General features: G+C 35.3%; 1 non-coding gene across 1 annotated transcript; it reads right to left on the bottom strand.

Moving 5' to 3' along the window:
* Positions 1-470: 470 nt before the first annotated feature.
* Positions 471-634, bottom strand: LOC116554606. The gene has a single exon (XR_004270250.1). It is a non-coding gene; the product is annotated as a U1 spliceosomal RNA (small nuclear RNA).
* Between the last annotated feature and the right edge of the window lie 15,591 nt (positions 635-16,225).

Genomic DNA, 16,225 nt, shown 5'->3' with positions numbered 1-16,225 from the left:
AACTAAGTGCAGAATACAGAAAAGCAATTAAATGGGTTATGGTAGAGCCATACATTGAAACACAAGGCTGTCATTAAAATGAGGATCTAGTTATTCATTCATTGCATGGGAATTATTTAGGATATATTGTTAAGTACAATTGACACTTGAACAACACGGATTTAAATTGTGTAGCTCCACTTACGTGCATATGTTTTTCAACCAAATGAGGATTGAAAATGCAATATACAGCATTCATGGGATGCAAAACCACATATACAGAGGGCCAACTTTATGTATCTGTGGGGTCAGCAGGGCCAATTGTGGGACTTAAGTATGTACATATTTTGATGTATGTGCTGGGTTGGAGAGGATCCTAGAACCAATGCCCCCTTATACTAAGAGATGATTGTAATAGAAGATTATTAAATTGATTATAGCAATTATTTATTGTTTTTGTAATTGACAAATGAAAAAAAATTTTTTTAAATCAGGGGAAAGCGTGAATGCAGTCCCCCATTACCACAAATTATGCAGTCAAGTTTCCCACATTTGGGGAAATTGCAGGGGTCAGCACATCCGGAGTGCAGCGGATAAGCCTCGGCCTGGGAAAACCACCTTCGTGATCATGGTGTCTTCCCTGCCAGGTAAGTATGACAAATGAAAATTACAAAATTATATATTTTTGGAGTGGAACATGATGTTTTGATATATGTACGCATTGTGGGATCATTAAATCGAATTAATTAACGTATCCATTATCTCACATAATTTCCATCTTTTAGTGGTAAGAAAATGTAAAATCTGCTTTCAGCAACCTTCAAGTATACAATTCATTGTTATTAACAATAATCACCACATTGTACAAGAGATTCCTTGAACTTATTCCTCCTAACTGGAATTTTATATCCTTTGACCAATGTCTCCCCAGTCCTCACCACCATCGTCCCCCCTGGTAGCCACCATTCAACTCTACTTCTGTAAGTCTGACTTTTTTTAAGATTTTGACAGCATTTGTGAGAAACTTGATCTCATTTGACACAAACTTTTTTTGTTTGTTTGTTTTTTGAGACAGGGTCTCACCGTCACGAGGCTGGAGTGCAGTGGTGAGATCTCAGTTCACTGCAGCCTCGCCTTGACCTCCTGGGCCCAAAGATCTTCCCATCTCCACCTCCTGAGTAGCTGGGACTATAGGTGTGTGCCACCATGCCTTCCCAGATAATTTTTGTAGAAACAGGGTTTCACTGTTGCCCAGGCTAGTCTCTAACTCCTGGGCTCAAGAGATACTCCTGCCTCTGCCTCCCAAAGTGTTGGGATTATAGGCTTGAGCCACGGAACACTGCTGTTTAAACATGCTGTTTATTCAGTCTTTTAGATATACTATCATTATGTCTGTATTAACCATTAAAAAAACTGTGTAAATGGACTGTGTTTCGAACTGCCTGTTTCACTGAGTTTGTCAGGTCTGGGACTCTACTATCTGATTTTTAAAATGGTGATAAAATAGTTCCCACTTCAAAGGATTGTTATAAGCATTAAGTGAGAAAAGCTCCTAGAATATTACCTGGGACAAAGGAAACCCTATACAGTTATAAATTATCATCAGTGTTGTTATTATCACATAAATAATTTGCTTAGACCTAGATGTGAAGAAACTATTTGTTTCTATGGAAGAACAAATATATTATTATAATATGTTTGTTTTGAGAGGCTGACAATAAGAAATTCACATGTAATTGATAGCTTAGAGCCCATTCTATAGCCCAGGTTTTATAATCACATAAGCTCTTAAAGGCTGCATGAAGGCATATACTTGCCACCCTTACAGTCTCATTCTCCTAGTCAAATTTTTTTTTATTTTCAAATTTGTGTTGTCTTATTTAGACTCTGATACACTGCATTAAATAGCCTGTATAGAATGACACAAGCCATAGTTAAGAACAAATAAACCCAGCTTAATAAAATGATTAGAAGAGGTTTAATACATGTTTTGTTATCAACATCTTAAAAGATGCAGCAAAGCGTCATGGCACGTGTATACCTATGTAACAAACCTGCACATTCTGCACATGTACCCCAGAACTCAAAGTCTAATAAAAAAGAATTTATAACAAAAATTTGTTCAGATTATGTAGCTTAAACTTGGATGCACAATAAGAAATATATGCTTTGAATTCTTACACAAAGACATGGTTTTAACAAACCAAACAACAACTAGGATTATCCTTTTACTGGACCCATGTGCAAAAAGAGTAAAGCAGTTTTCTGAAGACACTTTGCTTTTATAAATAGTATTTATCATACTTCGAAAAAGAAAAATGGCTAGATGTAACAGAATCAGTAGAAAAAAACATTTTGGCAATCTTTGAGAATCCAAAAATAACAGAAGAGAGAAGAAAAGACAGAGAGATGAGAAAATAGGAAGAAATTGGTTGAATGAAATGAACAAACAAAATTTATTTCTGCTGGTGATTCAACCATGACTTAGCTTTATGTGTGTCATTTAAAATGTGGCTGGCACTTGGTTAAATTGGCACATATTAAAGCCACATCAGGATGGGAAAATGTTTTTCTGATGACGTTTCTTTTTAGTTGGTGGTTCTTTGTTATTTCTAGTTTTTTTCTGGATCTTGGAAGTTGAACATCACTATGCAAAGGCTACAGATGGGCCTTTGGAAGGAACGGAGGACATGTCGTACCAATTAAAAATTATAACCAGGCATGACAAATGACAGAACTCTCCGCAATTCACTCAGTAAACTCGGTGCTGTAAACTCAAATGAAACATGGGCATTTCCCAACTGCATTGCCTTTTTTACATTTTGAGAAGTGTTAGGCTTTAGGAACTGTGTAAGTCAAGCTTCTCAAGAGAAACAGAACCAATAGGATATATATAGATATATAAGAGGAGATTTATTATGCAAATTGGCTTATGTGATTATGGAGGCTGAGAAGTCCCACAACATGCCATCTGCAAGCTGGAGAACCAGGAAAGCTAGTGGTGTAATTCAGTCTGAGGCTGAAGGGGTGGGGGAGGAGGGATAAAGGTGTAAGTCCTGGAGTTCAAAGGCCTGGGATCCAGGAGCTCCAATATCCAAAGGCAGGAAAAGATAACTGTCTCAGTTCAAGAAGACAGAGAATTCACTCTTCCTCTGCCTTTTTCTTCTATTCAAGCTCTCAACAGATTGGATTATGTACACCCACATTGGTGAGGGTGGGCCTTCTTTACTCAGTCTACCAATTCAAATGCTAATCTATTCTGGAGACACAGTCACAAACACACTCAGAGATGTTTTACCAGCTAACTGGGCAGACTTTAGCCCAGTTAAGTTGACACATAAAATTAAGCATCACAGTAGCCCTCCTCACTCCCTAGCATAATGCTTTACATTCAATGAATGCTAAGGAAAGTTGAAGGCACTTATCTACTGTAAAAAAATATCTGGCTGGGCACAGTGGCTCACGCCTGTAATTCTAACACTTTGGGAGATCAAGGTAGGAGGATACTTTGAAGCCAGAAGTTCAAGACCAGCATGAGTAACAAAGCAAGACCCTGTCTCTCTATATAAAAAAACAAAAATTATAGCCAGGCATGGTGGCATATGTCTGTACTCTCCCAGATACTCAAGAAGCTAAGGTGGGAATACTCCCAGAGCCAGGTGGTCAAGGCTGCAGTGAGTTATGATCACACCACTGCACTCTAACCTGGGCAACACAGCAGGACCTTATTTCAAGGTAATATACATATAAATAATATATATTTAAAATTTTTTAAATTTCTGAATTCAAAGTATAATCTTTAGCAACAGATGCATCTTTAGTAAACAGAGAAGAAATAAAATTAATGCAGTGTTTTCATTCAGAATTCAATATAAAAGTTCAATGTAATTTAAAACAACAAGATACAACTAAACATTATTAGAATGCCAAAATCTAAAACACTGACAACATTAAATGCTGGCAAGGATGTGGAGCAACAGGAACTTCATTCATTGCTCTTCAGAATGCAAACGGTGCAGTCACTTGGGAAGACAGTTTGACAGTTTCTTACTAAAACTAAACATACTTTTCCCATACAGTCCAACAACTGGGCTTCTTGGTATTTACCCAAAGGAGTTAAAAATTTAAGTCTCCATAAAATCCTGGACAAGGATGTTTGTATAAACAGCAGCTTTACTCATAATTGCCAAGACTTGGAAACAACAAGACCTCCATCAGTATGTGAATAGGTAAATAAACTGGTATATCCAGACAATGGAATATTATTTGATGCTAAGAAAAAATTAGTTCTTCAACCATGAAAAGACATGTAAGAAACTTGCATGCATATTATTAAGGGAAAGAAGCCCATCTGAAAACAGTATATACTATATGATTTCAACTATGACATTCTGGAGAAGCCAAAGCTATGGAAACAATAAAAAAAAGCATCAGTGGTTGCCAGGGGTTTGGCAAGAGGCAAGAAGGATGAATAGGTGAGTATAGAAGATGTTTAGAGTTGTGAAAATACTCTGTATTATGCTGTCATGACAGATATATGCCATTATACCTTTGTCCATATCTGTAGAATGTGCAGCACCAGGAGTGTACCCTAATGTAAATTATGGCATTTTGGTGATAATGATGTGCCTGTGCAGGTTCATTAATTGTAACAAATGTATCACTCTGCTGGTTGTTTTTGGTGATACAGGCTGTTTTGCATATATGGGGATCAGGGGATATATGAAAAATCCCTGCAACTGCCTCTTCATTTTGCTGTGAATTTAAAGCTCTCTAAAAAAATTAAGCCTGAAAAATTTGATGCAATCAATTTTCTTGGTCTTAAAACAGTTAACCAGTTTAAGTATCTTTGATTCAAGTAGCATTGTGACTTACACAAAGGGACATTGATATTCTTCCACATCATGTTTCTATTTTGCTTTCTTTAAATCTTTCTGTTTCATAAAAATAGATGGGGAAGCATAGGTGGATTACTACTAGATGCAAAACACAAGAATGAATAAAATGAAAATGTCGGCAGTCAGGGAGTGGACTGGCTGCCTCAGGCCTGTATTCTACTCCAGACTGTGATTCCTGTAGGAAACTTAAAGATGATTTTGCTGACTCTGCTTTATAAGGAAGGACTGCACAGCAGAATGTAGTGGAAACTAGGCCATAATTTGGCAAACTCAAGCTATGTAGACAATCAATCTGAATTATTCTGAATCCCTTCCTTTAGCATGGAAATTTTTCCACAATTGCTTGAAACATTCTTTGGATTTCGGTCTCACATACCCCTAATAGTCTAGGACCGTTTTGTAATGAAAGATACTTAATTTGTCCAAACTATATAAGAGGTAAGTTCCTATTACTATTCTTATTAATATTCAAATCAAATAAAAATCCATTCATTTTGTATTTTTGTTTAAGAACTTTTCATGTGTAATTACTTTGAAGTAAGTTATTTTGGTAACAGCTACTCCTTCTAAGAATAGCTAATTAAATAGGTCAAAAGTATATAAAAGACAGATATAGCCTACATTTTAAAATCAACTGAAAACAGAATACAAAGTACAAATATGTATTTATTAATACTCAAGCATAGCTAAGCAACCATTTTATGAGGCATATGCTTTCGTTATTCCCATTTTACAGATAAAAGCACTGAGGTAAAGCCAAGACTTTGAACAGCAAAGCCTGAATTCTTAAGCACTGTATTAGTTTCAGATTGCTGTCTAACAAATTATCACAAACTTAAAACCATACAAATTTGTACCTTACAAATCTGGAGGTCAGAAGTCTGAAATGGTTTTTATTGGGCTAAAATCAACGTGTCAGCAGTCTGCATGCTTTCTGGAGGCTCTAAGGAAGAGTCTTTTTTAGCTTCTAGAAGTCAAGTGCGTTCCTTGACTGGTGACTCCTTCCTCCCAAACAGTACAGTACCTTCAAATCTCTCAATCTCTCTTTCCTTTCGTCTCTTGCCTCCTGCCTCTAGCTCCTGTCCTCACGCCTCCTGTTCTGACTCTTTTGCCTCCATCTTTCATCTTTTAAGGACCCTCATGATCACATTTGGCCCAGCCATGATACTCTCCCTATCTAAAAATTCTTAGCTTTACCACATGTACAAAGTCTGTTTGCCAAGTAAGATAACATACTCACGGGTTCTGGTGATTAGAATGTGAATATCTTCAGGGGACAATTATTCTGCCTATCACAACCACTGTATTAATTGGCATCCCAACGTCTCTGAGCCAAGAAGGTAGAGTTAAGGCAAGTCTAAGATCACCTGCTTGTTTGTGTGATTCTTATTTGCATCATATTGTGAGACAGAGATTTCAAAGTCAGTCACGGCAAAAGAAAAATATTTTGAAAAAAATGCCTGCTTGAAGCCTACAATGGTGTCACGGTCTAGCTAAGTGAATATTTGGCAATGAATAATTGCTAATAGGTAATTCATTTGATTTGGTCAATCAAACATTCATAACATAATGACCACTATAATTGCCTAATATTTTTATCAGACCTATAGATAATACAAAAGGGTCTGTAGCATTTTCAATGTTCTCAAGAAGCTTAAAATAACACTGCAGAGACAATATTACCTTGCATGAAACCATTAAACAAATGAACAAATGCAAACTGGTAAATAAGAACCAAATTGTATTTAAGGGATTGCCATCCCTGATGTAAAATTTGATAATGAAAGAAAAATCTGAAGAACCAATTGGGTCGATACTGCTAAGAGGAATACTTGAGTCTTGGGAACGACAAGGTTCACTAAAGAGATAAGAAAATACAAATGCAGTGTCTACTAGATAGACAGATAGATGGATGTTTCAAAAAACATCACTGGTAGCAAATACACAGACTGTGGGACAGATTAGAGATGAAAATTGAGATTCATCAATTTATCCATTCAACAAATACTTATTTATTTAGTACCCATTATGGATGAGGCACTGTGCAAGCGGCAGAGAAAAAAAATTTAAAGCTTATAGTTTGTCCTTACAGTGTGGCATTTTATTTCTTACATTTGCACTTTTTTTTTTTTTTTTTTTTTTTTTTTGCTTAGAGCCCAAAATTATGATGGAGGAATACTGGTCCAATTGCTGTCCTGTAAGAAGTATTAACACATTTAGGTTTATGCCTATATATATACTAGAATTTAGAGAAGAAGACAAATTTAGAGCAAGAGCACAAACCTTACAAGTATCATGTTCTGCATGATTTGTCTTCCCTTGATTTAATGGAGTTCATCACTTAAATATATACTTTCTTTTACTAAATATAAAGCTGATAATCTTGCTGGATCTCTTAGAGTTTCTGCGCTAAACTGGGAAGGCCAGCAGAGCAGAGCTGCTAGGGTGCAGAGTCTCAGATGTCAAATGAGTACAAAATTGTGCCAGTTTCATCTTCAAATGAAATGAGCGCACTAAACAAGATAATTGAAATGAAAGAGCTGGTAGGAGCCTCAATGAGTCAGAATAGCCTTCCAACCACTAGGGACCTGCTGAGGATGGGATTTTTAGTCTCTTTAGAAAAATTGGTTTTCTCAGAAAAAGAGAAGTAATAGCATGAGGTAGATTTTAGGCAATTCAGTAGAACACATTTATGGAAGAAGGAAAGTAGACTTTAGGTAAGGGGAGAACAAAGAAATGTATAAAAGTACAGTAAGTGAAAACTGATAGGAAGATCCACCAAATCTGTAAGAAACAGAGAACTCATTCATTTTGTAGTTCTCATGCATAGTTATTACTGGGGACTTTACACTAAGCACAGGTTACTGGGAATTAATTAGATATTCAGTTTTTTCCCTAAATGTAATGACTTAACTTGGATATTCTGACCTAACTACTATAATGATAGTTGTTATTTGAACAACTTGTTATCTTATTTCCTTTAACGGAGCTGAATTTTGTAAGGCAGGTCAAATTTAATATTAACAAATAAGATTAAAGTAAATTCATATTTATATAAGATCATAGAGAAATGGAAATTTAAATCATTTAAGTTCCATTCTAAAAATCAAGTGCAAAAATCTTTGGAAACTTATTTTTTATAATTTCATACCTTTGTCAATAGAGTACAAGGTACATATCTTAATGTTTCCTGGAAAATTTGTTGCTTTAAATTAGTTTTTAATTTTTTTATTTCAATAGGATTTTGGGGAACAGGTGATGTTTGGTTACATGAATAAGTTCTTTGGTTACATGAATAAGTGATTCCTGAGATTTTAGTGCACCCATAACCCAAGCAGTGTACACTGTATCCAATGTGTAGTCTTTTACTCCTCGCCATCCCCAACCCTTTCCCCCAAGTTCCAAAGACCAGTGTATTATTCTTATGCCTTTGCATCCTCAGTGTTCATAGTTTAGGGCCCACATATGAGTGAGGAAATACAATGTTTGATTGTTTGATTTTCCATTCTTGAGTTATTTCACTTAGAATAATAGTCTCCAATTCCATCCAGGTTGCTGCGAATGCCATTATTTCATTCCTTTTTTTTTTTTGTGTGTGTGTGTGTGTGTGTGTATATATATATACACACACACACACACATATATACATGTACATCTATATGTATATATACATATACATACATATATATACATATACATATATGTGTATACACACACACACACACACACATATATATATATTTGGGCTGGTTTCATATTTTGCAGTTGTAAATGGTACTACTATCCTGATGTGTGTGCAAGTATTCTTTTTTGTATAATGACTTCTTTTCCTCTAGGTAGATACCCAGTAGCAGGATTGCTGGATCAAATGATAGATCTACTTTTAGTTCTTCAAGAAATCACTACATTATTTTCTATACTAGTTTGCACTCCCACCAACAGTGTAAAACTATTTCCTTTTTACCAATACTCACTTGGATGTAAGTATTTGGCTTTATTTCTGGGTTCTCTATTCTGCTCCATTGGTCTATGTGCCTATTTTTATACAGTACCATGCTGTTTTGGTGACCATGGCTTTATATTATAGTTCGAAGTTGGGTAATGTGATGCCTCCACATTAGTTCTTTTTGCTTAGTCCTGCTTTGAATATGTGAATTCTTTTTTGGTTATATATGAATTTTAGGATTTTTTTTTCTCTTTCTGTGAAGAATGATGGTGTTATTTTGACGGGAATTGCACTGAATTTGTATATTGCTTTTGGCAGTATGGCCATTTTCACAGTATTAATTCTACCCATCCATGAGCATGGGATGTTTTTGTTTCCTGGAAAATTTGACATTATCAGGTAAATCTCATGTGGGGTTGACACATGTTAAAGAATGCCACTTGCCCTAGGATAATTAATCCCAGAATAGAATTCCTTTAAATTTTTTCTATTTTGTTTTCTCCTTCTTGTATTTTTGTTTCTACTGCCAAAATTCCCTATATGCTTTTAATCTGCTATTGTATTGCATAAGCAAATGTTTGCATGAAAGTCTGAGACTGGCTTCATACACTCACTAAGAAATGAAACCATAGGCTTAATTACAGTTATTTCTGATTTAAGGCTGCCTAGAGGACATAGTTACTTACTTACGGGTACATAAATTCTGAATCAGGCAAATGGTGATGTTATTTACTTGAGAAATTATTTGTAACTAAGACATTTCTAAGGCTTAGCCAATAGTCCACTTGTCTAGAGTAAAGGTAGATATGAAATGCAGTGAAATAATTTTGTCTTTTCAGGATTTGTTGGTAGTTAAGTTTTATATTTAATGAAATGTAATTTTAAAAGGAATAAGCTAGCAGAAAACTTATTGGCATTTTCATTATTTAAAGAATTTCATCAGGGTTCAGGGCCAAAAGTTCAGATCGTACTTCAGAAAGTAAGTCAGTGATTATTAAAAGGGCTTCATGTTAGAGTCACCGACAGGGCCAGCTTCATGGGTATGCAACTTGTGCCATTGCACAGAAGGGTCCTGTGCTTGGTTTAATGCCCTGTTGTTGCTTTCTTGAAATTCTTCATCATTTGCCTTTGAACATGTGTTACAGTGGAGTCCTATGGAACAGCAGTGCGTGTGTGGCATGCCACTCGAGTCATTTCTTGCCTTTCCATTTGCATGGAACATTTATGAAGCTCCATTAGCCCAGATTTCCAGTGGAGTTCATGGGCGTTCAGCAAATTCAAAATGCACATTGTTAGGGAGACAGGTTTAAAAATGAAATTTCTTCCCTATCCAGAAAACCTCTCCACAAAGGTAGAAGAGGAAAAAAACAGTTTTATTATTGAATAAGCATTCAATCAGAATATATTATATGTCATTAGCCAATCTGATCAAGAAATTGCAAAAACGGAAATCTCAGTTTTTTGTACAACAAAGTAAATACAACCCATTGCATGCATGTTCTCAAGATAAGCAATAAAAACCAGTCCTCAAGTAAGAGGACTTGACAGCACCATTTGTCATATATAGTTCATCCTAAATTCACTTGGTAACTAGAGTGACCATGTGTGCTAGCTAATTGGCTTTGGCCAAAGGGAAAACAAAAATTCTAGGTATTTATGACAGGAGGTAGTTTGGGGCAAGGTTCTGAGGAAGTTTGACTCCTCTTTTCCCACAGAAACTGAGAGATAGGGGCTTGGTTTTCCTCACTTATTTTCAACGAGATGTTTCTCTGGTCTTTGAGAAAGATACTCCTGGGTCATAAAGCTGTCAAAAAACGTATTTAGTTTTTAAAAGATTTACATATATATCAAAGAGAAAGAGAAAGAACTTATAATTACAAATTTTCTGAAGTAAATGCTGAAAGGAAAGAGAAGGGGGAGGCTTCTCTTCTTATTTTCAATGGGGAGAATTAAGCCTCTTACTAAGTTGTATTTGCCCTCACAATGTGATTGTGTATGTGGGGGTGCTGACAGTCCAGAGAGGCCACACTTTACATTCAAACCAACACCTGCTTTAAATTCGGAAAGAAGGCAATGGCAACCAAGGAATCATATTATCCCTTCCTTACTTGTGTTAATAATCTGTAGCCACCAATCACTTAGGTTAAAAATGGTGACACAGAAGGAAAAAGAGGCCTCTCATAGCCTCTTTCCTTTTCGGTCCTTCTTTTTCATCAGTAAGCAGAAGGTAGAGAGTATTGGCAGAATGTGAGCATATTCAGAAATGAAATAAAAATAGTTGAGTTAGTTTTGCAGTTTTTCACTTTCCTGATAAGAAAAAAATACACATACAACTATAAGCTACAGACTGGCAATTACGTAATTTCAGTAATTCCACTTATGAGTTAAATACGCTTATATGTACATTGAAAATATTCAGTGTACAATACAGAAATTACTGGGTACAATGAGTTCTAAATTTCTCTTCAAAGAATCAGTATGTCAGTATGTTCAGTTATTTGTCCTCCATTTTAAAATTCAGCTTCCTTGTAGTTTCAGTAAACAACCTTCTCCACCAGTTCTAATCAGTTCACATCTGTTCTCCTGGCCCCCAGCTCCGTTCTGACTCATCCCGGTCACCTGCTTCCGTCACCTGCTTCAGTCACCTGCTCGGATCACCTGCTTTCACTAGATACCTGCTCTGACCTGCCTGTAACCATCCTTCTTGCCAAACACCCACCCTGTTACTCAAGCTCATACCCCTGCTCACTTTAAAATAGCCAATCGGGATTAGTCTAACTTGTGTGGTCTAACCCTAGCCAGTAGGGGAATGACACAGCAGTAGGGGCAACCCTGTCAGGAATAAGTACCCCCTTTCCTCCCTTGTCCAAATGTGCGCTCACCATTGCTCCATCCATGAGCCGCACCCTTCTACAGAAGTAAGCTGCCTTCCTGAGAGGATTTATCTTCCAGTGCTATTTCTTTTGTGGCATCGAAATTTTACTTAGAACAAGATGAACAATAAAATTTATTCTAACAAGTTTTATGCTTCTTAAAATAATGGCATTAAATAGCAAATAAAATATATTATGACAAGTGAGAAAGAAAGATCATGGAAAAGGAGAAAAAGCTTTCTGTTTTTGTATTTTTATTGGCATATTTTCTCCTGCATTTTGAAAAAGGGGCCACACATTTTTGTTGTGTCTGGGACTCTGCAAATGACATAGGCAGCTCTGATCCCTGGTGGAGCTTTAAAAACTGAGGCTCCTAGATTCTATACCTTAGGCTCATGGAATAACAGTTTCCAGACAGAGGTCCCAGGCATCTGTACTTTTAAAATTTAAATTAAAATAAAGGTTTCAGCTGAAACTCTATTTCTTAATACTTCAGCTGAAAGCGTTGAAACAGCTGAGGTATTAAGAACCACTACCATAGATGATTAGGAGAAGACTGTGCTGTTCAGAGTGATCATAAAAGGCTTAATGAAGAATTTTAATAGAGCCATGAAGGAAAAATAAGATTTAGTTGAAAGTTTCAGTGTGATGGTGTTAAGGCTAAGCACACAATGAAGAAAAATGTTAAGGAAGTGTCAAATAGAGTCTTGAAAAAGTATAACAAGGAGACAGTTTGTTTTGGGTCAAAAAAAGTAGCTGAATGATTGGGCAAATGACTCGCAAATTGTTAAAGACTTTTAGGGTGAGGCCTACTCGTGAAAACATTGGGGAGCACAGAATATTTCTAAGAAATGGACTTAGGACCTAATGCAGGAGAAACTATTAAAATGAAAGATGGGAGGCAGGAAAGAGAGAGTACATACTGCTGAGCTCTAGGCAAGAGATGAGTAGGACCTAGATCAGCGTTATATTTTTTAAAATGCAATTTAACAAATGCAAAACATAACAAACTGATGCCATGAAAAATATCACCTAAAGTACATCCCATTACATGAATGCTAGTAAAGCAAATCAACATGTCCTTCAGCACATGTTGAGGGATAAAGATTATTTAAAATATCATGTATTCTTTTGAAAATTATAATTAATTTTACAGTTCGAATTTACAAAATATATGTGGAAATAATCATTCCATAACTTTTTTTTAAATCTGAAAATGTAAAACAGCCTCCAGAATATTTCGTGAGTTGCAAGGGACTATGAGCTCCTTAAATGACTGAGCAAAACTGGACCAGATTATGGCAATGACTCAAAGAACGAAGTTGAAAGAGCAGAAGCAAGAAACAATAGGAGAAGATAATCACAGAATTTGTTGGCTGATTGTGATTCCTGCACATAGTGAAGGAATGACGACAGAAAAAAACTAGGAGGATGGTGTTGCCAAAGACAAAAATTGGGATTTCACAAAAGGGAATACATTTATTTTTAGATAAGGTAATTTTAATATAATGTTGGAGCAGGCCAATGGAAATTTATAAGTGCCATTGACACCAGCGATACAGTCAGAGTTCATAGAAAAAAATGATCACTCAGGTAAGATCTGCTAATAGGAATTTTATTTTATGAAATAAAATTGGAATGAAAAATGCTTGAAGTTATGAGAGTAGGTAAACCCTTCATAGGAGAAGCTTTAAATAGAGAAGATCTTGGCAAAAATGAATAGAGGTGATTATCAAAGACAGAGGAGACAAAATTCATAGACATTTCAATAAATCTAGTTTGATACAGAGTTGCAGGAATCAACTCAATTTTTTGTGTAAAATTCACATTCACTAGACAGCAAATTGCTGTCTGAATTCTGCACACATCTTTCCAATAACTGTTTTTTTCTTATCCTTTCATTGGGTTCCTTTTAATTACATGCTTATTTTGATATTTTACAATTGGGGAGGTCTCCCTTAGTAGTGGCTGTTAAGTTTATCTTTTATTGTTCAAAGCATTTATGTTAATGCAAGTAGGAAAGACAAAGTTGCATTTTAAATGTCTATTAATATTTATTACTGTCACAAAGCAAGAATATTTAGTGTAATTGATAGTCCTATCGCCTAAAATATTCTCTTAGTTATATTTCCTGATAGAAACTTTTCATTGTCATTTTATGTTGTATATCCCTTACAGAGACTAGTTCAAAAATTTTGAAGGTGGGAGATAAAAATTATGCAGGTACAAAAGATGAAATAACAATAAACTTAAGATATATACAAGTCCTCCTCAGTGACACAAAAATGGACTTGAAAACACATACAGATATTTCTTGTTCTTGGATTAGAAGAATAAAAATCATGAACATATCAGTTCTCCATAGATTAATTTATAACTATAATACAACCCCAATAAAACCAGTAATCTCGTCTTTCCCCTGGAACTAACACATTTATTCCAAAGTTGCTATGGAACTCTTTCAGGAGTGGTCAGGGAAAGTTTAATGAGGAATTTGAGATGAGATGAGAAAGGTAAGAGAAATGAAAGCGGGATTGCCCCATTAGAAATGTAAACAAAAGCCTTCAGAATTAAAATAGTATGTGACTAGCACATGAATGTTAGAACCATAACAAAATAGAAAATTCAGAAAGAGAATTTAGTACATGATGAAGGTCACATCTCAGAAAACTGGAGGAAGAGACAGACTTTTAAATAAATAATTTGGAATAACTGAATAGCCAATTAGAAAAAGATGCCATAGTTCAGCTCCTACAGAAGAATAAAGTACAAATACATCAGTGATCTAAATCTTAACATAAAATAAAACCACAAAAGGACTAGAAAACACAGATAAATTCATTATAACTTGAGTGTAGCCAAAACTTTCTAACTATAACTCAAAATCCAGATGTGTGTATGTGTATGTATAAAAGAAATGATTGACAATTTGGACTAAATTAAACAACAATAAAATTTTTCAAGCAGAAAATCATTTGTCTAAAAATCAAGGACACATGCAAATTGGGAGACACATTTGCAATATATATTACAGGGAAAGTGCTGCTGTCCCTAATATGTAATCAAATTCATAATTAGAATGGAGAATAAGAGCAAAAAAAAATTAGAAAAACAGGCATATGACATGAACAGCCATAAAGACTGTACAAAAAGCTCTCAAACATAAAAAAGGCTCAGCTTCACTCATGATGAAGTAAACAGTTTCAACTGAGATACAATTTTCACCTGTCAACGTGGTAAACTTCAGAATTGTGGCAATATACAGGCTATGGGCTCTTTCATTCATCACCGGTGGGAACGTAAAATTGAGCAACTGCTCTGAAGGGAAAAAATGCTTCATAGATGTTTATTCTTCAAGCCAGTAATTCCACATCTAGAATTTTACCCTAAAGTTAAACCTACCACGACACAGAAGAAATATGCACAAGGTTATTCATTGCATATTTGTGGTAGCTAAGTACTGAAAATGATCTAAATGCCCATATACTGGAGGCGGATTGGATAAAGTATGATACAGCTACACAGTGAAGTATTTTGTAGCAGCTCAAAACATTGAGGAAGACCTGTATAAACTAATATGGATTTATCCTCAGAAAATATTGTTAATTGAATAAAGCAAGGTACAAAATAGTATATGTGATGTGTGCACAACTATGTGCATGTGTGTGTGTGTATACATCCTATGCTGAAGTAATTGGGGGTCAAGTGATACAAGACCTGCAACTAGCTCTCAAATATTTCAGCAAATAAGTATGTAAATGACTGAATGAATAAATAAATAAATCTCTATCATATATGTTTGTTACAGAGAGATAGGGAAGAGAAAAAGTAATCAAATGTGGCAAAATGTTAACAATTGGTAAATCTAGATTTCGATAAAACAGGATAAATAAATTCAGGAGATCTATTGTACAACATGGCGATTATCATACAATGATGTATGGCATGCTTGAAAATTGCTTAGAGTATATTTTAAATGTTCTCATCACAAAAAATGTATATAAAGTAATGGATATGTTACTTTGGTTGATTTGATCATTCTACAATGTATATGTATGTCAGAATGTCATACTGCACACTGAAAATATACTTATTTGTCAATTAAGAAAAATAATTGGTAAATCTAGATGAAAGATACATGTGTATTATTGTATTATTCTTGCCTCTTCTATACGTTTGAAATTTTTCAAAATAAAACGCTAGGGCTTGGGGGGAGAACATACATAGGCTTATAAATCAGTGACAGAAATAGCTGTGTCTCTCCCCCTGTTCCACCTCTTGTACCCTTGGGTCAAAGAATACGTACGTACAACTATCCCAATGAATAGGTACTGCTACCTCTGGCAACATAGTCTTGATAACAAGTTAGCTACATCCTGCACTGTCCCTGAGTATTTCCACACAAGCAGAAAATTGGAGATTCATATAGTTTTTAAAATGTGTTACTCTTCATCCTTTCATCTCTGCCTACTGCAGAAAAGGGTAATGGATTTACAATGGTGTGTTCGTATTTTGTCACAGTATATCAC

The sequence above is a fragment of the Sapajus apella genome, unplaced genomic scaffold, assembly GCF_009761245.1.
Source record: "Sapajus apella isolate SASKATOON/1434 unplaced genomic scaffold, GSC_monkey_1.0 scaffold1, whole genome shotgun sequence".
In the NCBI taxonomy this organism is placed as follows: domain Eukaryota; kingdom Metazoa; phylum Chordata; class Mammalia; order Primates; family Cebidae; genus Sapajus; species Sapajus apella.
This window is presented reverse-complemented; position numbering and strand designations above follow the sequence as displayed.